The sequence below is a fragment of the Mobula birostris genome, chromosome 2, assembly GCF_030028105.1.
Source record: "Mobula birostris isolate sMobBir1 chromosome 2, sMobBir1.hap1, whole genome shotgun sequence".
Taxonomy (NCBI): Eukaryota; Metazoa; Chordata; class Chondrichthyes; order Myliobatiformes; family Myliobatidae; genus Mobula; species Mobula birostris.
In genome coordinates this window covers 190,229,510-190,254,989 of record NC_092371.1, presented here as the reverse complement: position 1 = coordinate 190,254,989, position 25,480 = coordinate 190,229,510, and the positions used below count along the sequence as shown (strand labels likewise).

Sequence of the window (25,480 nt, the reverse complement as noted above, 5' to 3'; positions counted from 1 at the left end):
AACCACTACTTGGTTATTATCTTAGTACTGAGCATGACTTTTTGGAGTTGTATACTGTACCCGGTGCTCCCAGTGTGACCTCTCTACATTGGTGAGACCCGGCCTAGACTGGGGTACCTCTTTGTCAAGCACCACAGCTCCATCTGCAAACAGCAGAATTTCTAGAGGGTCAATCATTTTAATTCCTCTCGCCATTCTCGGTCTGACATGGCAGTCCATGGCCTCTTCTGCCATGATGAGGCCACCTCCAGGTTGGATGAGCAGCACTTCATATTTTGTCTAGGTAGCCTGCAGCCTGGTGGCGTGAATATGGATTTCTCCAACTATCTGTAATTCCACCTCCCCCCACCCCCTCCCACACACACTTATTTCTCCATGCTGGCCTCTTACCACTTCTCCTCACCTGTGTACCACCTCCCCCAGTGCCCCTTCACCTTCCCCTTCTCCCATGATCCACTCTTCTCTCTTCAGATTCCCTCTTCTCTAGCCCTTTACCTTTTCCACTTAACACTTCCCAGCTTCTTACCTCAACCCCACCCCCCACCTGGCTTCACCCATCACCTTCTAGCTTGTCCTGCTTCCCCTCCCCCCCACTTTCTTATTCTGGCATCTTCTCGCATCAGTTCCAGACATGAGGATCTTGGCCCAAAATGTCGACTGTTTATTCATCTCCATAGATGGTACCCGACCTGCTGAATTCCACCAGTGTTTTGTGTGCATTGCTCTGGATTTCCAGCATCTGCAGGATTTCTTGTGTTTATGACTTGTGTGCACGCGAATTTTGTGGGTTTGAAGATGGCTGGTGAAGCCAAGGAGGAACTGGATACCAAAAGGTGTAAGTGACGGCCAGCTGAATGGGCAGAAAGGTTGCAACAAGATGGCGCCATCAAGTTGTGACTGGTGCAGCTCCAATAAGAATCATCAAATATTCCTCTTTAGGACCACATCTGAAATCCACAGTCATAGCCATGGGCACTTTAGTAAGGAATACTGTTTTACGGCATTTAAAATATCTGTTGATACGCAAAATCAACAAACCTCGGGTGCCAGACCCGTGTCACGAGTGCAGTTCCACTTTCAGAAAATGGAAGCGGGGATACCACACTGGGCTACAAATTTGATTGAAACGCTGAGGCTTTAGACTTTAATTCCCGAATATCCTTCTGGTGAATACACAACTTTTGGAAAATAAAATTGAAGATCACAGAGCAAGGTTGCTGTAGTAGAGGGACATCAGGGACTGCTGTGTATTTTGCTTTACAGAAACGTGGCTCATACCTGCCATTTCGAACGCAGTTCTGTAGCGCAATGTGTTCACCATTCTCTGCAAAGTCACGACACTTCAGTCTTTTAAAGGTAGGGGGAGGTGGAGTATGTTTTATGATCCACTCATCATGGTGCACAAACTTGGCAGTTCTGTCTCAGTACTGCACAGCCCACCTGGAACATCTAGTGGCCAAATGTCCATTTTATCTGCTGACGGAGATTTCTGCCATCATCCTGCTAGTGGTGTACATTCCACCTCAGCCCAATGTCAGTCAAGCTCTGTCGCAGCTGAGCAATGTCATCAGCAGGCACGAAACCTTCCCTATCATTGTGGGAGATTTCAACCACGCCAGCTTGAAGAAGTCTCTGAAAAGCTACCACCTGTGAAGCCACACACTTGACCACTGTTATACCACCACCTAGAGTGCTTACCATGTCATTCCACGCGTACATTTTGTAAAGTCTAAATACCTGGCAGTACATCTCCCAGCATATAGGCAGAGACTAAAGACTGCAGCACCAGCCGTGAGGACCAAGAAAACGTATCACTTACATGACTGCTTTGAAATCTTGGACTGGACGATATTCAGGGACTCATCTTTGAGTCTGAATAAATTTACCACAGTTGTCACTGACCTCATCAAAACCTGTGTGGACGAATTTGTGCTTCGGAGAACACACCAGATATATCCAAACCAAATGCCGTGGATGAACCAGGAGATTCATAGTCTGCTGAGAGCTTGATTTATGGCATTTAAGACCGATGATCCAGAACTATACAATTCCAAGTACGACCTACAGTAGACACTTAAGAGCAAAGAAACAATTCTGTTGAGGTTTGAGACAGAATCAAATGCACATCAGCTCTGCAGGGTTTACAGGCCATTACTTCCTACAAAGTGAAACCTAATGTCATGAATGGCTGCGATGCTTCACTCCCCAATTAGCTCACCACCTTTTACGCACGCTTTGAAAGGGAGAATAAAACTACGGTTGTGTAAATCCCTGCCGCATTTGGTGACCTTGCGATCTTCATCTTCAAGTCCAACGTCAGGACGTCTCTCAAGAGGATGAACCCTCGCAAGGTGTCGCAACCTTCTGCTGACCTTCCTTCGCTCGTCGGCCCCTGGGCTCCCGCCCCGAGCCCAGACCCAGCGGGTCCGGCTACCGTCTCCTCAAGCCACGTCTTCTCTCTTCACCCTCCTCACGCCTTCTCCCCCAAGCCCGCGCAAATTAACAGCTTTCACACAGAAAGAATAACATCTATCCCAATTGGTTAGCAAATGAATGCAAGCCCCGTTATCACTAGTTATAACCCAAACATGCTGCTATAGTGAACCACTGTCTCAGCAGTTAACAGTACAGAGAAGCCATCTTATTCACCTTAGCAGTAACATAAAAGAAGAAACCTTTACACTCTCTCTCCCCCACCAAATTTAGTCATGTCCTCATGACTTCCAAATAACTCGCCAACCCTTCCTGTAGACACAAAAACACAATCCAGGTACAAACAGTGACATTGCTCCCCAAACAGTAGACCTTAGGCCCTGTTCCCCAGGCGCTACATAGGCCAACCTATCTGGGAGTTTCCTAATCTTTCGAGACCTCCGTACCCCCTCACCCAAACCCTTCAGGCTTGGACACTACTGAGGATACCTCAGGTCTGCTTGCCAAATCCTCTCTCAATCTCTCACTCATGCCCCCACTGCATTTCGGTGCCTCCTGTCCTGTGTCTGTCTCTCCTTCAGTAACCCAGGCTGCCCACAGCTAGCACCCCCACCTCACCTGACTCAGTGGGAGAAGGGCCAGGAGTCTCTTCATCCAACAAGGGGAAGTTAGTGAAAGGCAGCATGTACCACACCTTCATGTTGTCATCCTTCGAATCCACATTCTTCTCCTTTTACTCGATTTGTAGCTGCTGTTTGGTTTTCTCCAAACTGGAGCACTTGGCTTGAGCTGCCTTTGCAGCCTCCTGCAATCGAGACGTCAGCTTCCTCTTTGACTCCTCTGCCTCCAGCCGCAGTAGTTCGGACTCACGCTTCGTGTTCATCTCCATCTGGGACGCAATTACACCACCAGCTTCTTCCAAGCTGTTCTGGATCAATTTCTCCAGTTTCTGCTGATCCTTTCGAAGGCTGGTCATTGTTTCATCTCTCTGAATTACTTCATCAGTAAATGACTGCCATTTCGGCTTGGAATTCCATTTTCCTGTCTCCACTTTGACGAGCGTAGGCTCCAATTCTTCAATTTTTGTCCCAAAATTGTGGCACTCAGTCTCCAGCCTGCATCTCTGAGCATTCAGTTCAGCGGTGCAAATCTCCTCTCTCAGCAGAACACTCACGAGCTGCATCCTTCTCCAAACCTGGCACTCGTCCAAAGAAAGTTTTACTTTGTTAACCCCTAGTCACCTGGGATCCCCCACTTGCCTCGCTTCATAGTCGTCCAAGGTGAATCCCAATACTAGGAGATCATCCAAATACACCAAAACTCCAAACAATTCCATATCCCCCACCGTCTTCCTCATGCCCCGCTGGAAAGTTGCAAGGGCTCCAGATATGCCCTGGGGCATCTTTTCGGACTGGAAGAATCTCGGGGACTTTTAACAGCCGTCTTCTCATTGTCGGCCTCACTCATCGGGATCTGGCAACATCCACTCCTCAGATCCAGCACATTAAACCACTTCGCACCACTCAAGACAGACCAGCGTGCCTTCGACCCTCGGGACTGCATGCTGGTCAGGGATAGTGCGCCTGTTCAGGGTCCTATAACCCACACATACGCTGCCTGAGTCCTCCACGTCTACAGAGGCCAGTCGTCGCAACCTCTCTCACCGAGGTGTCTTCAGCGGTCAACTCACCCCTCTCGTAGTACGTTGGAGCATCCACTAAGTGGGTCTCACCCTCAGATACTTCCCCTGGGCCGTACCACCATCGGCTCTCATTTAAATTCAGTACTGGCCCAATTGCTGCTACACACGTCCTCACAAGCAGCTTGAAACATGGGTGCACAGACAATGCCCCCAAACAGCTCTCACCCACCTCCTCCTGGCAGGGCCCCATGGGCCTCCTCACCAGCAGGGTGTTGGTCCCCTCCAGAATCGAAATGCTGCCCGTGTCAATGGTGTGCGGACACATCAGCACTAACGATTCACGAACTTCAGACACCTCCACCTTGGCCTCCGAGGCCTCCAGTTTCACTGACCAATAATCGTCTTCTGGATAATCCCCAGCATTGATATTCTGACTTTCCAGTGCCCGGAATGGTGTCAAGGGTAAATGCTTCAAATACCGGTTGTAAAACGAACTGTACAACAACTTGACCTGCGCCCCGGTGTCAAGGATGGCTTTAGCATCGCTTCCATCCATCCGTAACGACACCCTGAAGCATGGTCCCACTGAGCCCTCAGAAATAGGGTCCTTTTCTTCCTGGAGTTCCTTGGTACATTGCTGGGAACATGTTCCCCCAGAGACCCCAATCCATTACCCTACTGGGCCTCCATTAAGTTTCCCGACACCTCTCTGATCAGCTGAACAACTGAGGGAGGGGCTGATCCCCTTAACGGATCCCCTGGCACCGCAAGCAATTTATCTGCTCCCCTAGCCAGAGAAGATACCCTGAAAACTTGCCCCCAATCTCCTGACACAGGTATGGAAAGCCTCCCAGATGCTGCATTTTACTTCCAGTCGAACCAAACACATTTTCCCCTCGCTTTCAGATAACTGGCAATTGTCACCACGGGGTAATTGAACCTGACAGTTCCAACACCGTCAACAGCCCGCCTACTCGAACTTTCAACCAATCCCTGCCGCTCTCCCTCAACCGAGCACTGCCACTCTAACAACTGAGAGATCTGTTCCGCCCACGTCTCGTACACCTCCACCCCCTCCTTCCTGACAGTATGGACAGTCCCTGGCCCCGCCTCACCCAGGGCACCAATAGACGCCGGCAATCCCACTTCCGTGATGTCAGCGCTAGCTCGCGCTGAAGGTCTGAGCCCGCCATTTTATCAACTTTTCGTTTACGACTTCAAACTTGCCATCAGCTTTAACCATACTCAAAAATCGAAATAACAATTCATCCAAGGTACGAATACCCACCCCACTCAGCCCATTACCAACCCCAATCCCACAGAGGCACACATGTCTAACCGCAATCACACAGAGACACACCAGCACTGACTTAAACAGGGCAAACACGCAGTACCCTACAAAAATCTATATCCCCGACAAGTAACCCCACATTGTAAGACTCATTGCATCTAGTGGCATGATCTCGGGGGTGGCGCCCCCCTCCCCGACCAAACCTTAGCACTCTTGTTTGGGTGGATGATGCGTGTTGTGTCCCCTGTGTAGCGTCAGTACCCCGAAATAACATTCAGTCCACAATGTGCGGATAAACGATGAAGATTTTATATTTACGTATGGGGTTAGTAGAGAAACAAAAGAAAAGGAAAACAAATAAAAGGCGCCAATAATCTCATAAACATGTCTAGTGCACAAACGTTGGAGCTCATGGATTCCCTTTCGCTGATCCTCCTTCACTCGTCTGCCCCTGGGCTCCCACCCCGAGCCCAGGCCCAGCAGGTCCGGCAACCGTCTCCTCAAGCCACGTCTCCTCTCTTCATCCTCCTCACGCATTCTACCCCATGCCCATGCAAACTAACAGCTTTCACACAGACAGAAAGAATAACATCTATCCCAATTGGTTAGCAAATGAATACAAGCCCCGTTATCACTAGTTATAACCCAAACATGCTGCTATAGTGAACCACTGTCTCAGCAGTTAACAGGACAGAGAAGCCATCTTATTCACCTTAGCAGTAACATGAAAGAAGAAACCCTTAAATTAGTAATACTTATTAATGCTGTTTATTGACTATAACTCAGTGTTCCACAGAATTGTACCTTTAGTTCTAGTGAATAAGTGCCAAAACCTCAGCCTCCGTACTTCTCTCTACAACTGACTTCCCCACCAGGAGACCACTGTCTTTGCGGACTGGAAATAACATCTCCTCCTTGCCGAGGATAGCCTACTATCTTAGCCTACTGCTCTACTCTCTCTCTACACCCACAACTATGGCTATGCACAGCTTAAACGCCATCTATAAATTTGCTGATGACACAACTACTGCTGGTAGAATTTCAGATGGTGGCGAGGAGGTGTACAGGAGTGAGACAGATAGCTGGTTGACTGGTGCACAGCAACAACCTGCACTCAATGTTAGTAAGACCAAGGAAGTGATTGTGGACTTCAGGAAGGGAAGTCAAGGGAACAGACACCAGTATTCATTGAGGGATCACAGAAGTGGAAAGGGTGAACAGTTTCAAGTTCTGGGTGACAACATCTCTGAGGATCTAGCCTGATCCCAATGTATCGATGTAGTTACAAAGAAGACATGATTGCGGCTATATTTCATTAAGAGTTTTGAGGAAAGCTGGTATGTCACCAGTGATGCTCACTAATTTCTGCAGATGTGCTGTGGAGAGCATTCTAACTCATGGCAGCACCGTCTGGCATGGAAGGGCCACTGAAAAGGATTGTAAAAAGCTGCAGAAAGTTGTAAACTGAGCTGGCTCCATCATGAGCACTAGTCTCGTCAGCATCTGGGACACCTCACTTTCAAAAACGTGACATCATTAATGACCCTCAGCACCCAGGACATGCTGCCTTCTCATTGCTATTAGTGAGGAGTTACAGGAGCATGAAGACACACACATGCATACACACACAAAGCCTTAAAGATACAGCCTTGACATTTTTTCCACTGTCTGCCACAGATCAGAGGTGGTAGAAATTGGCAACTACAGAAGCAATTCCAATTATCTGCCAAAGTATTTGCAATAGTTGTCCTCCTTCCAGAAGACATGCGCTATTCTGCAAACTGCTGTTGATTTGGTCTGCAGCATACAACAGCTTCAAGAAAATTACAGGGAGCCACAGTGTCAGTTCTATTTGGTTTCTGACTTCAAGTACTGTGGAGTATCATTCGTGAAGTTGGCAGACTAGAGAAATTCACTTTCATCTGGTATATGATTGAAGACCAATGATTTGAATCAGTTGCACTACAACACTAAACCAGATTTTAATGTTATCTGCTTTCAAGTAGAGCTTTCATTAGCCTAACACTTCACTCAAATTCTTCTTCCTGCCAGGCTACATGTTGCGTCTGACAAGCTATCCACAAGACTACAACAAATTGACAAGATTTAATCTAAATTGCCTCCACTTATGAACCAAGGTTAATTGAAACCAAGACATTAGCATGCAGATGTTCATGTGCACATGAGCACGCACATACACACAGCCAAGCTCCAAATCCCCATTGACTTATTCATTGGACTTACATTTAATATCCGTGAAACAAGACTCCTCTATTGATTTACCCCTGCTGTACCACACTGCTCCCTAATAATAAAGGCCACTCCAAGATTCTGGAATTACATAGACCACTTTCCATATCTTTAGTCTGTGCCGGTGGCATAGAAGCATCTGCATCAGACTTCAGAGTGAGAGGTCCTAGGTTCAAATCCAGTCAGCTCCTTGCATGACTCTTCCTACGTAGAGCATCAAGCTGGCAACTCAAGGTTGCCACCTGATGTGCCAAATGTTACCTCCACAAATGTTACCAAATTAATTGAAAGAATAAGTGAACCTACAACAGTGTACACCCCCAAGTCAACACTGCCAGCATCAAAGCTCTGATTGCTCTCAGCTGGATAGGCTTACACGGCAGCAGGCACAGGATAGATATAGGTTTCCCCCGCCATCCAAAGGTAGAGCATTCCTATGAAACGGTTCGTAAGCTGGAATGTCATAAAGCGAAGAAGCAATTACCATTTATTTACATGGGAAAATTTTGTGAGCATTCGCAGACCCAAAAATAACCTACCAAATCGTGCCAAGTAACAAATAAAACCTAAAATAACAGTAACATATAGTAAAAGCAGGAATGATATGATAAAAACACCGCCTATATAAAGTAGAAATACTTCTCTACAATCATTGCTGCACTGTTCTCCGTAGCGAAAATCTCACGCAAGTGCTCTCAGCAGAAACACGGTGCAAGCGCTCTCGGCAAAAACACTCTCTCCAGTAACCTTTAAGCTATGAAGCTGCCAAATCATACCAAATACATAGCCTATATAAAGTAGAACTAGCACACGTACAATGTAGTATCACTTACCGGAATTGGGAAGACAGCACCGAGCACACTGATGATGGTGTGTTAGGCTGAGTCGTCTGACCCCACCCTCCAGGCTGCCAACGAATACCGATCCGCAAAGCATGCAGTGGTACAGCGGTAGCCAGGACACACCCAGCACATCTTTAAGAAAAAAGCCGAAATAAACAAGCTAATTAATTAGGTGCCACCTGGCACGTAAATGTCGGCCCAGATCAGAGGCGACGCAATCGGCAATCGCCACTGTTCTAGGCCGACATTTACGTGTCGGGCGGCACCTAATTAATTAGCTTGTTTATTTTGGCTTTTTTTTTTCCTCAAAGATGTGCCGGGTGCATCCCGGCTACCGCTGCATTCTCCACGAATCGGTATCTGTCCGCAGCCCGGGGGTTGGGGTGGTGGGACACTGAGGTGTCGTCTGTTTCCATCAGGGCAGGCAGCTCATCTTCTTCTATGTCTGCCTGTCTCGATGTCGAAGGTCGAGGTTCATCATCTGCTGTGGCTGATGCGGAAGGCTTGAAAAATGACAATATGCTTGACTGCTAGCCTCGCGCATTTTTCTATCATACAGTTCTTTGTAAGCACTCAAACCATCTTGCAAATATGCCCTAAACCAACATACCCTTTCAAAATTAAAGTTGTACTTTATCATTGCAGCAAAAATCTCATGCAGTTGCTTCACGTTCAGTTCCTGGACGACTTCACTTTCGGTCTGTTTGCTACTGCATTCAGTTTCGATTGTTATCCTTTCCTCTTCCAATTGCATCAGCTCTTCATCTATCAGTTCTTGGTCATGGGATGCCAAAACCTCTTCAACATCATCTTCGTCAACTTCCACAAGCCAAACTCACTTTGTCCTTACTTTGTTCACCACGATCGAAACGCTTAATTATGTCTAGTTTTACGCTAAGTGTAACACCCTTACGAGCTCTTTTAGGCTTTTCCGATACTGTAGAACTCACCTTGCAAACGGCTGCTCACAGGCACATGTTTAAGCAATGTCGGCTAGAATGCAGTTCTGAACGTTCGAAAAGTGGGGGACACCTGTACATCCCAAAGTAGTCAATGGTGTCCATAGTTATTGGGAGGGGCCTGGTGAATCAGGAAGGCCATTGTCCCTCTTAATTATCATTAAACATGCTAACATTGGAGACAGGTTGTATTTAATATCCATGTTCAATGTGCCCCTCCAAAAATGGCCACTTTTGAATGCCACCCTGCGTCCTTTCAATGGCAGCATAAATATCTTGGGGTGGAGATGGTAAGGGTGCAAAGGCGCAAGAGCACATGAGAAAAAAGAACAATGAAATTTCTAAAATCAGGAACGTAAATAAAGTTGTATTCTGAAGAGTTGTGCCCCAGGGACAGAACCTGTAGACTGTGCCTGCACCAACTTCAGGGAAAAAACTATCTTAAACTTTCCCTCAGCAACTTAACTCTCGCAGATGTGTAGCATCATTAGGAGTGACCGCTGCACCGTTCATGAGACAGAATTCCAGCTTTAAACTGAGTACACTCTCCATGGTTAACAGAATTAAACTGCAGAGATACAGAACAGATCTCAGTTACTCAAAACTTGCCACCGCATGGCACTACATGCCAATTGAAGTGTACTCAATCTCATGCTCCACAGGACCTTTATCACTTTTCAGTTACCAAACCAGAGATGAATGCTTTCCAATTCCTTTCGATCACCTACATTAAAGACATGCAGGAATATTAAGCAACACACACAAAAAATGCTGCCTGGCCTGCTGTGTTCCACCAGCATTTTTATGTGTGTGTTGCTTGAATTTCTAGCATCTGCAGATTTCCTCGTGTCTGCATGCAGGAATGTTGTTCATCTGCATGGTTAAGCACAACACCGGAACATGCATCATAACTCCATCTATCATAAAACAGATCACTGGAATAGCACAAGCCAGCACCATAAACATACCACTTCAGAGTCCAAAAGCACGCTGCAGCAATGGTCTAATATATCATTGTCAATGTGATGTGTGATCTTCATCACCTAAGATAGCAAGTCAGCAGCTGTGTTGGACCAATATCATTCAGTCACACCCTACCCTGGTTTGAAAATACAGTAATCCCCGAGTCAAAAAAACCTTGAACTCCCAACCCAACGCCAAGGAAAACCTTATCTACAAGCACAAGAAGAATTCAATACTGCTCCCCTTTCACTTTTACCTTCCCCGAATGATTTTTTAAAACTGCATACCTATGAGTTTTTTTCCAATCTAACTGCCAAAGTTCTTTTCCTTTTTGCATTTGTTTTTTTTCTCCTTAGGAAAGGAAATTACATACATTTATGCTGTTCCATTGGCAGATGTACATTTAATCTGGTCCTCAATCAGCTAATCAGCTGGTCATACTACTCAGCAAAACATGATCCTAGAATTGCTGGCAAAAATCAACGCTTACAGCTTCCACTTCAAAGCTGCATCAATGAATGGTTCCCACATGGCAGTGACATTGAGTCATAAAGAGAATGAATAGGGAAGCAACAAAATGAAGGGCACCGAGGATCTCACGTTGTCTGTACATACCGGCTGTGTGATGGTAAAAGCACAACAGCACCTCTTTCACCTCAGGCAGTTGAAGAAGTTTGGTATGTGCCTCCAAATCCCAAGAAATTTCTACTGGGGCACAATTGAGAGCATCCTGACTGCCTGGTATGGGAACTGTACCTCCCTCAATCGCAGGACTCTGCAGAGAGTGGTGTGGACAGCCCAGATGTGAACTTCCTACTATTCAGGACATTTACAGAGACAGGTGGGTAAAAAGGGCCTGAAGGATCATTGGGGACCCAAGTCACCCCAACCACAAACAGTTCCAGCTGCTACCATCCAGGAAATGGTACTGAAGCACAAAAGCCAGGACCAACAGGCACTTCCACCAGGACATCACACTGATACAAATGCATTCCTATGTTATATTGACTATCCTGTTGTACATACAAGTTACTATAAATTGCACATTTAAAATGTAGTTGTAATGTAAAGATTTTTACTCCTCATGTATGTGAAGGATGTAAGTAATAAAGTCAATTCAATCCAATCCAATCCTTCGAGACACACTGAGGGAAGACGGCCACTATACTTCATTAGGAGTTTGAAAAGATTTGGTATGTCAACAAAAACACTCAAAAACTCCTGTAGATGTACCATGGAGAACATTCTGACAGGCTGCATCACTGTCTGGTATGGTGGGGCTGCTGCACAGGACCGAAAGAAGTTGCAGTGGGTCGTAAATTTAGTCAGCTCCATCTTGGGTAGTTGCCTACAAAGTACCCAGGACATCTTCAAGGAGAGGTGTCTCAGAAAGGCAGTGTTCATTATTAAGGACCTCCAGCAACCAGGGCATGCCCTTTTCTCACTGTTACCATCAGGTAGGAGGCACAGAAGCCTGAAGGCACACACTCAGCGATTCAGGAACAGCTTCTTCATTAAACCCTTGAGCACTACCTCACTTTTTTTAATATTATATATCATTTCTGGTTTTTGCATAATTTTTAATCTATTCAATATACATATACTGTAATTTATTTATATTTTTCTTCTATATTATGTATTGCATTGAACTGCTGCTGCTTAATTAACTAAAATTCATGACATGCCAATGAGAATAAACCTGATCGTGATTCAATAAACAAAAGAAAGCTGAGAGGAATAAACCAAGGAAAGGCAGAATCATGACTGGCATATGTCGTGAAATTTGTTGTTTTGTGGCAGTACTTTGCAATATATAGTAAAAACTAAATTACAATAAGTACAGTATATGCATATAATTAAGTAGCGCAAGAGGGGATGCAAAAATAGTAAGGTACTGTTCATGGGTTCACTGCCCATTCAGAAATTTTATGGCAAGAAGGGATGGGTACACAATAAGCCTTAAATTTTGTATGCACGCAAGTTTCAAACTCTGTAAAACAATCATTGTCTTAATGTAACAGTTACCCAAGGCAATACAAAGCTTTCAAATTCTTCAGGAATACATTGTGAATGCTTGAGAACTATGAAGAAGCGCATATGTCAGCTTTTGTCTTGCCTGCATTTAACAAAGGGCAAGGAGCAATCATGAGAAGTCACATCTGGGCACTTGGAGCTGAAAGGCATTTGCTCTTTGTTTGAGTTCAGAGCCCTGAATCTGAGCTGACCGATTACAGTCACAGAGCCAAAATTAGAAAATCAGAATACACTGACAAGTACTAAGAGTCAGCGACACATAATGTACTCTAACATTCTCTTTTCCACATGTAAAATGCTAAAATAGCTTGAATCAATTTAATTCTTGAAGCTAAAATAAAGTTAAGTGCTGATTCTAAATTTTGATTTACTTTGACACTGGTGTGATGTATTTAAGGCACTGACATTAATACTATAGATAAGTAGGGGATTTAGATCTTATGGACTTCATTAAGCAGACAGTTCAATACTGAAGTATATTAGGAAACTCGCCTGCTGATCAAATAACCCAGTATTAAAACCATTTACTTTCAGCATAATTCATTTAGACTTTGAACCAAAAGCTACCACTCTTGCTGTCTCTGCACAATCCTTCAAAACAATTGGAAAGGTCAGCATTCTCTCTCAGGCCAATATGCTCAGCAGCAAAGCTTTAATTACATGTAGTCAGCTTAAACAGGAAAACCGTGTCACTTGCGTGCCCGACACCAAAATCCCACAACTCAGAGCTCCACCTGAGAGGTTATCACAGAGAAAACTCAATCCTTCCTTGAGGCTAAGAAAATGTATCATCCTCATCAGAGCATGGAAATCTGGCTTGTGACAACTCAGAATGAAAAAGGAATGTCTAGAATGGGACCGCTAGTCTGCCAGGAGCAGATATAATTCAAATTAAAGAAAAGGCAGGAGCCCACCACCACCTGTCCAAACACCAGTTCCATCTCTCAGGCATAATCCAGATCTCATATGAGCTTCATTCGTCACTTCTGAACCCAGAGAAATGAACTGGAAGCAAGACAACCCCAAGCTCAAGGAACAACTTAAGAGTGTTATTCTACTGCTTTCTGCTGGAGTCTCTCCAAACATTACTTACAACTGTATTTAAAAACTGTGCAAATATATCTTAATGGAACATGAGAGGTGATATCTCAGAAAGAATCAAAGAAACATCGGGTGGGGGGCAATGGGGGAATGGAGAGGACTCTCCATTTGATTCTTCTGAAATTAAACCTTACAGCACCTCAACCCAAAATACGATTTAAATCCCCATGACCGTATAAACAGAGTAAATTCTGAGGTTCAGAAAGATCAGCATTTCCCCAGGTTAGATTTTATTTTCCCACATCTGCTGGCAGAGTTCCCAGAGTTGTCCGAGATGGTTTCATTCTTATGGGGATATATAGCCAGGCAGACTGAGAACTCGTGAGCAATTTGACACACAAGTATAAAATGCTTTGTTCATCATGGGTGTTTAATTAACTGTAAAAACTGGTTCTCTGGAGCAGTAAATACCTCCTCAGCAAAATCCCAGTTGTTTTAAAATCATCTGCAACAACAAAGCATGCACCCACAAGTAGCTTCCCCTTACCCCCCCCAATTTTCATTCCCAATGATGACATATCATTACATCACATCTCTATCAAAAACACATTTAAAAACTCCAAAAAAATGTGAAATATCCAAGGATTTCCAGACAAGAAAATAATTTTATCATGTGCCATAAATGACGCATGTCACTGAGAGAAATTGATAGAAGTGAAATGCTAGCAATTATGCAAGGAATGATGCTTTAAAAAGTTAAGTTTTATGGAGGGTTTTATAAGAGACAGGCAGCATGGAGAGGTTTGGAAGAGTATCTCAGGAAGAGCAAGAAAGTTAATTAAACTTGTTTATTTACCAACATTTTTGGAGCTCTTAATTTTGGAACAGGAAGCTGCCAATAAACAAACACAAGAAAATCTGCAGATGGTGGTAATCCAAGCAACACAAACAAAATGCTGGAGGAACTCAGCAGGCCAGGCAGTATCTATGGAAGAGTGAGCAGAGACAGGTCATCAGGACTGATGAAGGGTTTTGGCTCAAAACGTCGACTGTTTACTCTTTTCCATAGATGCTGCCTGACCTGCTGAGTTCCTTCCTCCAGCATTCTGCATGTATTGCTGCCAATGAACAATACCACTCAGACAAATTACTCTGAGACGAAATACCCATATGCAAGAGTGATCACAATATTCAGGTCAGCTAGAAAACAGTTTGTTAAGGGATAAATTAAGTGCACTATTCCAAGGGATTTTATCCAGAAATTGCTTCTCATGTGATCACCCAAAAGCAGATAAACCACAGGTCAACATGAATTGGTTAACAGCAGCTACTTTGGAAATGTCATCCACTTACTTACTTCAAACCAAAACACTAACATTGTTTGTCAAATGGACAGCTAGAAAAGAACCAAAAAATCAGTTGTGGTTTGGCTTACCATAACTGAAAGGATCAGAGTACAAATTTGTAATGTGCAATAACTTAAAATAAAAAATTACTATTCCTCCTTCATTTGCATGAACGTGAAGCACGGCAAACCAACCTATAAATACAAAATTGCATGGGATTAAAGCAACAAATTTCAGCTATATATTGGTTCGTCACAGAATAGAGTCAGAATCAGAACCAAATTCAACATCACTGACATGTTGTGAAATTTGTTGTTTTATAGCAGCAGTACATTGCACACATAATAATAACCATTAATTATAATATAAAAACAAATTAAGTAGTGCAAAAAGAGAGGAAATAAAACACCACATAGAACACTGCAGCACAGAAACTGGCCCATCTAGCCCATGATGAATTATATTGCCTAGTCCCATCGACCTGTACCCAGACCATAGCCCTCAATACCCCTCGCATCCACATGCCTATCAAAATTTCTCTTCAACGTTGAAACTGAACCGTTATCTGCCACTTCTGCTTGTAGCTTGTTCCACACGCTCACTGTTGTCCCTGGACTCAGAACACACGCACACTCACTCCTCAGTCGCACTTCATTTCACTTGTGCACAAGGACAACAGCATGGCCTCTGTCACTACATTGTACTGAACGCTGAACAGAGAAAGGCCCTGTTTTTCCAGAATTGACTAGCAGTTACAAACCAGACCATTTGGTAAACTGTATACGTTTGAATTCCTTACTTAGGAGGTCAATCGCCATTCACAATGGAGGTGTTAAAGTTGATTGTAACTAGAAGCTAACAACTGCTGATGCTTTGAAATTAGTGAGGCAATTGTCAGGAAGGTATGTGGGTAGGTGTGTGTGCTCATTCACATCCTTTCAATATATTCTTTTCGTCTCCAGTAAGTGTAAGCTGCTTTGCAAAGGGAAGCTATGCTCTTCAAAGACCTTATCTACCTGGACTGTCTGCACTCTATCTGCAATCCATCCTTGCCTGGACATTGTTAACCCCCGCCTTGCCACGACTTCCAATCTCCCCTTTTGTCCTCCAGAGGACAACACAAATCCTGGTGTATTTAAGTAGCACACAATCTCTCAAAGTCCATGACAATTTCATCGGGGACAGTTGGTTGTTTGGTCATGATGGAGACAGCTGTTCTGTCAGCCACCACTCCAAAGAGTAATCTCAGGCAAGAGGTTAAGATAAATATTACAAATAGTAAGTAATATTACGACTACTACGAAGGGTGATACCAGCTAAAGGGTCTCCTTTAGGTGATGGAGTCCTACGTAACTCCTGCCCTGTAATCCTTAGCTCATCAGCATCTAGCTGGATATGCAGGGCTAAAAATCGGTGATGTTCCCAAGTGTATCAGAGATGTACGTGTAACACTCTTGACCAATAACCATCTCTCTCAGATTTAAAAAACTCCAGTGCCAATAGATTTTGAAGGGCCACAGTGCAAATTGCCACCAGTTCATCAGTCATGGCACTGATGGCCTGGCTTGTACCATGTAGTGCTAAGGCTGTATCATCAGCCAATTTCTCCACCCGAGGCCATGTTAATACTTTCACAAGCCAATCTGGAAGGCTCCCAGAACAGGAACACTACAATTCAGAAATGTTCTTGTCTCCATAATAGCCCTTTCATGGCAGCTACACACAGCAGGATGTAGAGAGCACGTAAGCAGGTGGTACATAGATGGTACTAGATGGACCAGATAACTACAATCCTTCCATGGGCTTGATTCAGGCCAAAGATCCCATTTTAGAAGTAGCAGTCAGAGAAGGCTCTGATGGCCACATACCCAGCAAGTAATGTTAATGGGATTTGGAGGGTCTCCTGTGGTATAGGCATTGCATGTGTTCTTATCTAAATCTAGTCTTGTCCCACGGTAGCTACAGCAACAGACTCCACATGAAGCAGCTTTAGAGCAGAGGGTTATGTAGTTCATTGCAGGACAAATTACGGCACTATTAGGCAGGAACTAAGGGGTTAATTGGGAATGGTTATTTTTAGGCAAGTCCAATATAACATGTGGATGGTGCTTAAGACCATTTGCAAAGAACAGAGGATGGGCATGTTCCAGTCAGACAGACACACAAGGACAGCAAGTTCCGGGAACCTCGGATCTCAAGAGGGGTGGTGAATTTAGTCAAGCAAAAGAAAATGGATGTAAGGTTTAGGAAACTAAAATAAATCAAAGTCCAGAGGATTATAAAGAAGCCAAATAAAAATTCAAGGGAATTATGAAAACCAAGAGGAGCCATGAGAAGTTCTTGAGACATGGGAATTAAAGAGAAACCCAAGGCAATATATAGATACACCAAGAGCAAGAGGATAAATGTGGAACGGGTAGACCACTTAAGGCGGGAATATGTGCTTGGAGGCAGAGGATGTGAATGAGGTCCTCAGTGAGCACTCTGTATCAGAATTTACCAAGGAGAAGGATGTGGAGGATAGCAAAATCAGCACAGTACATGATAATTGGTTAAGGCATTTCAAGACAAAGGAGCAAACACGAGGAAATCTGCAGATGCTGGAATTTCAAGCGCCACACATAAAAATTGCTGGTGAACGCAGCAGGCCAGGCAGCATCTCTGGGAAGAGGTACAGTCGATGTTTTGGGCAGAGATCCTTCATCAGGACTAACTGAAAGAAGAGATAATCAGCAATTTTTATGTGTGTTGCTCAAGACAAAGGAGGTAGTGTTGGGTCTCGTAAAGAACATCAAAGTGAAAAAGTCCCGAGGCCTGATAGGATATACCCTCAGTTATCACGAGGTGCAAGAGATTAGATTGCTTGAGCCTTGATCAATATCTTTGTGTCCTCTCCAGCTATGGACAAGGACCTGAAGGACTGGTGAGCAGCTAATGTTCCATTATTTAAGAAAGCAAATAGGGAAAATCCTGGAATCCATACTAGTGAGTCTCATGTCAGTAGCAGAGGAGTTACTGGAGAGGATTCTTAGGGATTGGATTTATGAACAATTAGAAATTCAAGGCATAATTAAGGACAGTCACCATGGCTTAGTGCAGGGAAAGTTGTGTGTGGTTCTAACTGGGGATTGAGCTTTTTGAGGCAGTGATTCATGGTAACTGATGAAGGTAGAGCTGTGGATTTTAGTAAAGTGTTTGACAAGGTCCCTCTTGGAAGGATCAGTATTGGGACCTCGGTTCTTTATGATTTATATAAAAGACCTAGATCACAAACGTGGCTGTGTCCTGCAGCCATCAGATCTCGCCTCAGTGCTGAACTGGCTCCATGGTTGATAAATTAGGTTTCTAACTGAATACTTTAATTACTAATTTAAATGGTCCAACATTGTAGACTGAAGAGCCTGTTCCTGTGCTGTACTGAACCAAGTTCACTGAATGAAAGAAAAGGAATGATTTGAGGAAAACATTAATTTGTTCAGTTATTTCTAACTGGATGTAAAATGGGCCTTTACCAGAAGAAACACAGAAAAAGTGAGTAAAAACTGTGTTTTCTAAAATTCAATTGAATGTTTTGACAAAGGATCTTCTCACTGCACTGGTAACAAAAATCTGAAACCATAAATCCAAAGTAAGCCAATGATGCTTTAGTACAGAAATCCTATCCAATGTTTTCAGTCACAAATCAAAAATGAATCTCTCAGACCACAAGTGGACTTGCAATGTTACCGCCACATTATGCCAAGGTGGGAAGTCCAGACACCAATCTTTAAAGTTCCTTATTATCACAGCTGTTATTAACGTTTGGTTCAGTTTACATTTTGCAATAAGCTCCACACATTGAAGTTAATATCTTTGTTAGGGGCAAGTCAAAACAAAACTTTCAGACTTTTAAGAGTCCTGATGAGGGTTCAGCAGGGAATACTGACTGTTGATTTCTCGCCATAGATGCTGCCTGACCTCCTGAGTTCCTTCAGCTTTTCGTGCATTGCTTCCGACTCGTAAGCCTTTAGCTGCTTGTGTTATTTTTTCAAAGCACCTATGAATATGATGTACTGATGTTTTTATACAAAAATATTGAAAACAAAGCCTTTAACTCATGATGAATGTCCAATAAGTAGAAACCAATTATCGTCAAGAATTCCAGAAACTTGAGGGAAACTTGGGGCATTGTTTGGGCTGCTGTCATTTCAGAGCTGTTTATGTTGCAGAATCCTTCTAGAAAAGGAAATCAATGAACTAACTTTGTTCCATAATCACTTGTTACAGATGAAAATTTGTTATATGCAGCAAGCACTGCACACATCAACCCAGACTAATACCCAAATATATCAAACCCAAAATAGGTTAAAATAAAAACTGCTGGGTATTTAACAAATGTGCAAAAAACAGATTAGTTTGGAATTAGTAGTCTGAGCAATTATTAATAATTTACCCTTATTTAACCAGAATATTTAACCTCAAGTTCTGAAAATATCACGTCAACTATGAAGTCTTTCACGACAATGTTTGAACCATGTAAAAACTGAACACAAACGTTAAAAGCAAACACTGTGCATAACTGTATAAATATGCACATCCGTTAAAAGAGAAATCTAATACTGCCACAAGGCATTTTTAACAGCCACTGCTTGTTAAAGGGAGCAACTGATTTAATTAAGATAATTTACAAGTATTAAGCCCCAGAATCAAATCCTATAGAAAGTATGAATCGTGAGGACTCCATAAAAAAATAAGCTGCTCAATAAACTAACAGAAACAAAATGCTTAAATGAAGATTTCTGAACAAATTAATTTTTTTTTTAAAAAACTCAACCATAAGCAACAAAATTGCTCAGCCCATTTTAATTATTGGGCAAAGTAAAGGTTTCACTTTAAAGCAAGCTTCACAAAGTAAGGGAAAATACTCTCGATTAACTTCTACATGCCTCATGTTCATTGTATTACAAATCAAGTTAAACGCTTAATAAACTAAGATGGTTCCATGTTGTACCATACTTAAAATGATGGAAGAACTTAGCAGGTTGGGCAGTATCAATGGAGAGAAAAACAGTCAACATTTTGGGCTGAAACACTCCACTAAGACTGGAAAGGAATGGAGAGGAAGCCAAATATGGTGGGGAGAGGAGAAGGAGTACAAGCTGGCAGGTGATAGGTGAAACCAGGTGAGGGGAAAGGTGGGTGGGTGGGTGAGGAGGAGGCGATGAAGTGAGAAGCTGGGAGGTGGAAGGTGGAAAAGGTAAAGGGCTGAAAAAGGAATCTGATAGGAGAAGACAGTGGACCATGGAAGAAAGGGACGGAGAAGGGGCACCAGAGGGAGGCAATGAGCAGGTGAAGAGAAGGAGTTAGAGGGGAGAATTTTGTGTGCATGCTGCTCTGGATTTGCACAATTTTTTCCTGTGTTTATGCTTCCACATTGATTGACATTTTATGCATCATGCTCAAACAGCTGCCCATCAAGGCATAAAAAGATGGATTGGGGTGGATTGAGGAAAAAGCCTCCTATGGAAAAGGGCTTATCATTTAGTTCAAATTCTGGCATAATTTTCTAATGAATAATTTCATAAGTCCCTTCAATGGATTCTCACATACTCCTAGGATTCTTGCAGGGAATGACTTCCATGTTGATTCCCGTGGAAAAACTCACAACTACAGTACCCAGCGGCAACCAACCTGCCCCCACCCGTGTAATGACAGCGGAATAGTTGAAAAAAAGATGGCAGCACACCTAACATAAATGGCATCCATTGCTTCAGACTGGTAATATTTTGTAAATGAAATTCAAAAACTGTAAATGCTAGAAACCGGAAACAAGATAAAGCTAGAGACCCTTCATCAGAACTGGGAAATAGGGAGGAAAATAAAACAACTTTAAATTGCATAGAGACGGCGAGATGGAATGAAGAAAGATAGATAGTACATGAAATGTTAACTCTGTTTCTCTTTCAATTTTGATCGTTGATACATTGGAGAGTCACACTGAAATTTACGGTATACCACAAGGACTAACTACCGAAAAGTTGAGAAAATAACTTAGCTGTTTTCAAATATTTTAAACAAATCTCAAGAGATTCACAGTTCAGTCACTGTGAAATTCAGTAGATTTTTTAGACATTGAAGCATGTAAGCCATTAAATTTATATAGATTTTTTCTACAGTACTGTAAACAAACCCAAGTTTTACTGTAGAATATTCTCAATGAAACTGTAGATTCTCAAGGAATTTCTTACTGACTTTGTAATTGCCCACAGAAGATGACATCACCAAGTACCACATTTTTCTTATTTAATTAAAGCATTCTGTATTCTTACTCATTTCCTCAAATTAAATGGCAAAGAAATTCTTACAAAGAAACACCATTACATGATTGTTGCAAAGTAAATGTAACCTTTTCGTCCCTCATCACATATACAATACTTTTCTGAAAACATGCCGAGGAGGACTATTGATTTAAAGACAGAAAAGTAGTCAAAATGACTTGTTTCAAGGTGCTTAGAAGATTTTTATATTATTAAAACTGGCATGGTCTAAAGTTCAGTCTCAATTTTAAAAAATTGTCATATTTAGCATAGCAGAATTATAAGAAGGACAGTTTGTAAAGTTAAAGTGAATAGTTACTTGCTGTGAACAACACTATTTTTAATTAATTTATATAAAGTTAAATTATGGGACAAGTGTTCTTTGACACATTATTTAACAATTGCATATTTTTTTTAAAAAGATTAATTTCTGTTTTCATGAATATTTTTACCCTGATTTCAAAGCCAAGTTTGAGCTACAATTGAGAAAATTCTTTAAAGTTTACTTGTGCTCCTTCACCCCATCAGAAGAAAATTAAAACACATTTCTACCTTTAAAATGGATCAGGAAAACAAAGCTGATGCTAAGAGGAGAATTTTGGCTTCATTATGCTACTGTGTTTCAAGTGATATGACTAATGAGAACATTGTTGCCAGATCCTTTTGAAATGAAAGGCTTGCAAAGAAAAACAAAAAAAAAGATGCTGCCAAATTTAAAGATAAGTACAATTAAATAGTTTGACTCCACTGACTCTAATAATCTTGACAGTCATCCACTTGCGTTTTTGGAGAAGACAACCCTTACAATACCATTCAAATTCTGACAGAATTATATTAATTCACTCAGCAAAAGCATCCACCCCACAAAAAAAGGTGTATCACGTTTTCATGCTACTTCAGAATGATTCAGTTGTATTGAAGATTACTAACATTTGATATATACAAGCAGCAACTATATTATTTTCCTCCTGTAAGGTTACACCCAATATTACAACTGGGACTCTCACCTGGTTCTGCAGCATACAACTTAATTGTTTATTGTTGACAGCTATAACAGCAACATAGCAAGTTAGAAGATAACATTGTCACAATGTTTTGAGTTAATAATTGGGAGGTGAAAAGCGGCCCCTTTCTTCCCCGCCTACACAGCTAATGGAAAACCGTCTTACCAGGGTTCATGTACTGACCAGTGAACTTCACAGCTGCCAAAAGATCACCATCAGAACCAACTGCAATTCACTTAGAAGAATCCAGTTCTGGCAGATACAACAGGGATTAGTGGCTCACAAACATCTTTCAGAACAACTCCACGTTGATGACTTTAAGCTACAATTGGGTCAACCATTTTAAAAACCAAACTGATTTCACACCCACTTTTATATATCAGTGTCATTTTACAGTATTTAGGGATCTGCAATCTGCACTAACACACAATAACAAACCAAGAATATGAAAATATATAGTAGTAGTGGCATGGCTTTACTTTATTTTAAAGTGGTAAACATTAAAAAGTAATAGGAGGCGTGCGTATTTAAAAAGAAAGTCAGGATTCTGAGAAATTTGGTATAAATCAAGTAACTTGCAATTATAAGTCCTAAGGCAAGTTTAAAGAGGGTAGCTGCAACCCAAAATTAATTGCATTTTTCCAGAAAGGGTTTTAGCACAGCAGTTATATCACCCTGTGCCAGATAATCTGTCCAACTGAAAATTGATCCATCTACAAATCAACCCTCGAAATCAAGTCTAAAAGGCTGATCATTTTCAGATGACTGTTTTAAAATCTCAACTGAGATTATTTAAAAACAATCATGCGAAAAACAAGTGATCTTTAACTGAATAACTTGTTACAAATAGTTAATGTAATTGCTTTCAATACCCATTTACTCAGCCCATCACTCAGTTGTTTTGCAGGGTAATAAGATGCAATGAAAATTGAAAGCATTTACAAGCATCATGTAGAACATACCATTTCCTTGCAACAAATACCATGAAACCTTGTATCACTGAAATTCAAATCATGCTGCATTGCTGCACTTTCGTTAAAACATTAGCTTCCAGCACCCATCCATTAAACCCAGCTCCAACCAGAGACATCTGCCATAATTTTTTGAACAAAAATGCACAAATTATCATCCACATAGAACATTTCAATAGAGTAACCAACCAGAAAATAGTAAAAGCTTAATATTTACTGAAGGGTAATGTTGTCACTGACACATCTTGTAATATTTTCTTGTTTGTGGCAACATGTTAAAAGGTGACTGTTTACAAGGGAATTATTGTAGCTTCCTTTGTATAAATGTGCCTTCATTTTCCTTAAAGCAAGATCTGGTCTGATCTTTGGGCTTACAAGATGCCCTATTTCAAACGCAATTATGATGATCTGGAAAACATGACAATGCACAATCCATAAACATGCCAGTATCTCAGATACCTTTTGTTAACTGAGATGCAGTTAGCTGATTTCAACATATAGCAGCTTTACACTGTTCTGATACCACAGAAAAGTGAGAGAATACAGTCGTCAAAACATACAAACTGAGCTACAACTGCTCATCTTTGTATTCCACAAAGATATTCCTAACATTACTTTAGCCATTGATTAATAGCTGGCCTACATTCACATGAGTCATGCTTTGACATTGTCAAAATTATAATTCAGTGAACAATATTGTATTTCTGACATTTACACATGGAATATTTCAGGTTATAACACATTAACCTTGTCTGCCTTTTGCAGCCCTTATTGTGAGATTCTGGCCTTTCATATCAGATACCGCTAAGGGGAAAAATCAACTTTGCATCTACACTTTCAAGTCTCATTAAAATGGCTGTTGGTTTCAATGGGACTATCTTGCATTCTTCAAAAATCAAGAGTACAGGCCAAATCTGATTAATCTCTCCTCACAGCTCAGGAATCTGGAGAATGTTTGCTGCACTCCCTCTATCTCACATGAATTAGACCAGAAGACACAAGAGCAGAATTAGCCCATTTGGCCTATTGAGCCCACTCCACCATTTCATCATGGTCGATTCATATAACCATTTAACAATTACAGCACGGAAAACAGGACATCTCAGCCCTTCTAGTCCGTGCCGAACCCTTACTCTCACTAACCCTCTCATTAACCTTCTCAACCCCATTCTCCTACTTTGTCCCCATAATCTTGGACACCCTTGGTAATTATAAAGCTATAAACTTCCATTTTAAACACAAAATAATCTGCAGTTGCTGGGGTCAAAGCAACATTCACAACACGCTGGAGGAACTCAGCAGGTCGGGCAGCGTCCATGGAAAAGATCAGTCGACGCTTCGGTCCTGACGAAGAGGTCCAGCCCGAAACGTCGACCGATCTTTTCCACTGATGCTGCTCGACCTGCTGAGTTCCTCCAGCGTGTTGTGAGTGAAACTTCCATTTTGCATGTACCCAATGACTTAAAACTCCACAGCTGTCTGTTACAATAAATTTCACAACTCCAGCCAAATTTTCTCCTCACCCCTAGGCTTCCTTCTATTCAGAGGCTGTGCCCTTTGATCCTACAGCCCCCGTCACCCCAGTACAAGAAACATCCTCTCCACATCCACTATCTAGGCCTTTCAATATTTGAAAGCATCAATGAGATTCTGCGCCCCCCCCCTCCCCATTCTTCTAAACTCCAATGAGTATAGACCCAGATCCAACAAAAGCTCCGCATACGTTAACCGTTATTCTCACGCACTTCCTCTGGAGTCTCTCCAATCCCAGCACATTCTTTCTTGGGTAAGGGGCCCAAAACTGTTCACAATATTCCAAGTGTGGTCTAATACCTTATAAAGCCTCAGCTCTAGTCCTCTTGAAATGAATTCGAGCATTGCATTTGCCTTTCTTACCACCAACACAACCTGTACATTTATCTTTAGGAAATCCTGCACAAAGATTCCTAAGACCTTTTGCACCTATAGTTTCTTAATTCTCTCCCCTTTTAGGAAATAGTCCATACCGTTATTCCTTTTTCCAAAGTGCATAACTATATACACTTCTCTACACTATATTCCATCTGCCAATCCTTTGCCCATTCTCCTAATCGAGGTTGGGAGGCCAGAACTGTACACAATATTCCAGGAAAGGCTCTGTACAATTAGAAAAAGATATGAGTAATATTGTACATGAATCCTGTTTAAATGACTTAATACATATTTTAGTACAATAGAATGATCACATACCATCGAAGATATTCTGCTACCTCTCATCTATCCTCATTATCACAGCAAAGAAATCAGAGTTTCACCGTCAAGATGACTACACAGTGCTAAAGGCCATATGGTCCTCAAGTCTCCTCCACCTTTCACAAGATCACCACTAGACCTGTGTTGTTTTACTTTTCCATCTAATTTGCATATCC

General features: G+C 42.2%; 1 protein-coding gene across 6 annotated transcripts in view; it reads right to left on the bottom strand.

Moving 5' to 3' along the window:
• Positions 1 to 25,480, bottom strand: part of LOC140193976 (hippocalcin-like protein 1) — a 60,853-nt gene that overhangs the window by 10,837 nt on the left and 24,536 nt on the right. The window lies entirely within an intron of this gene.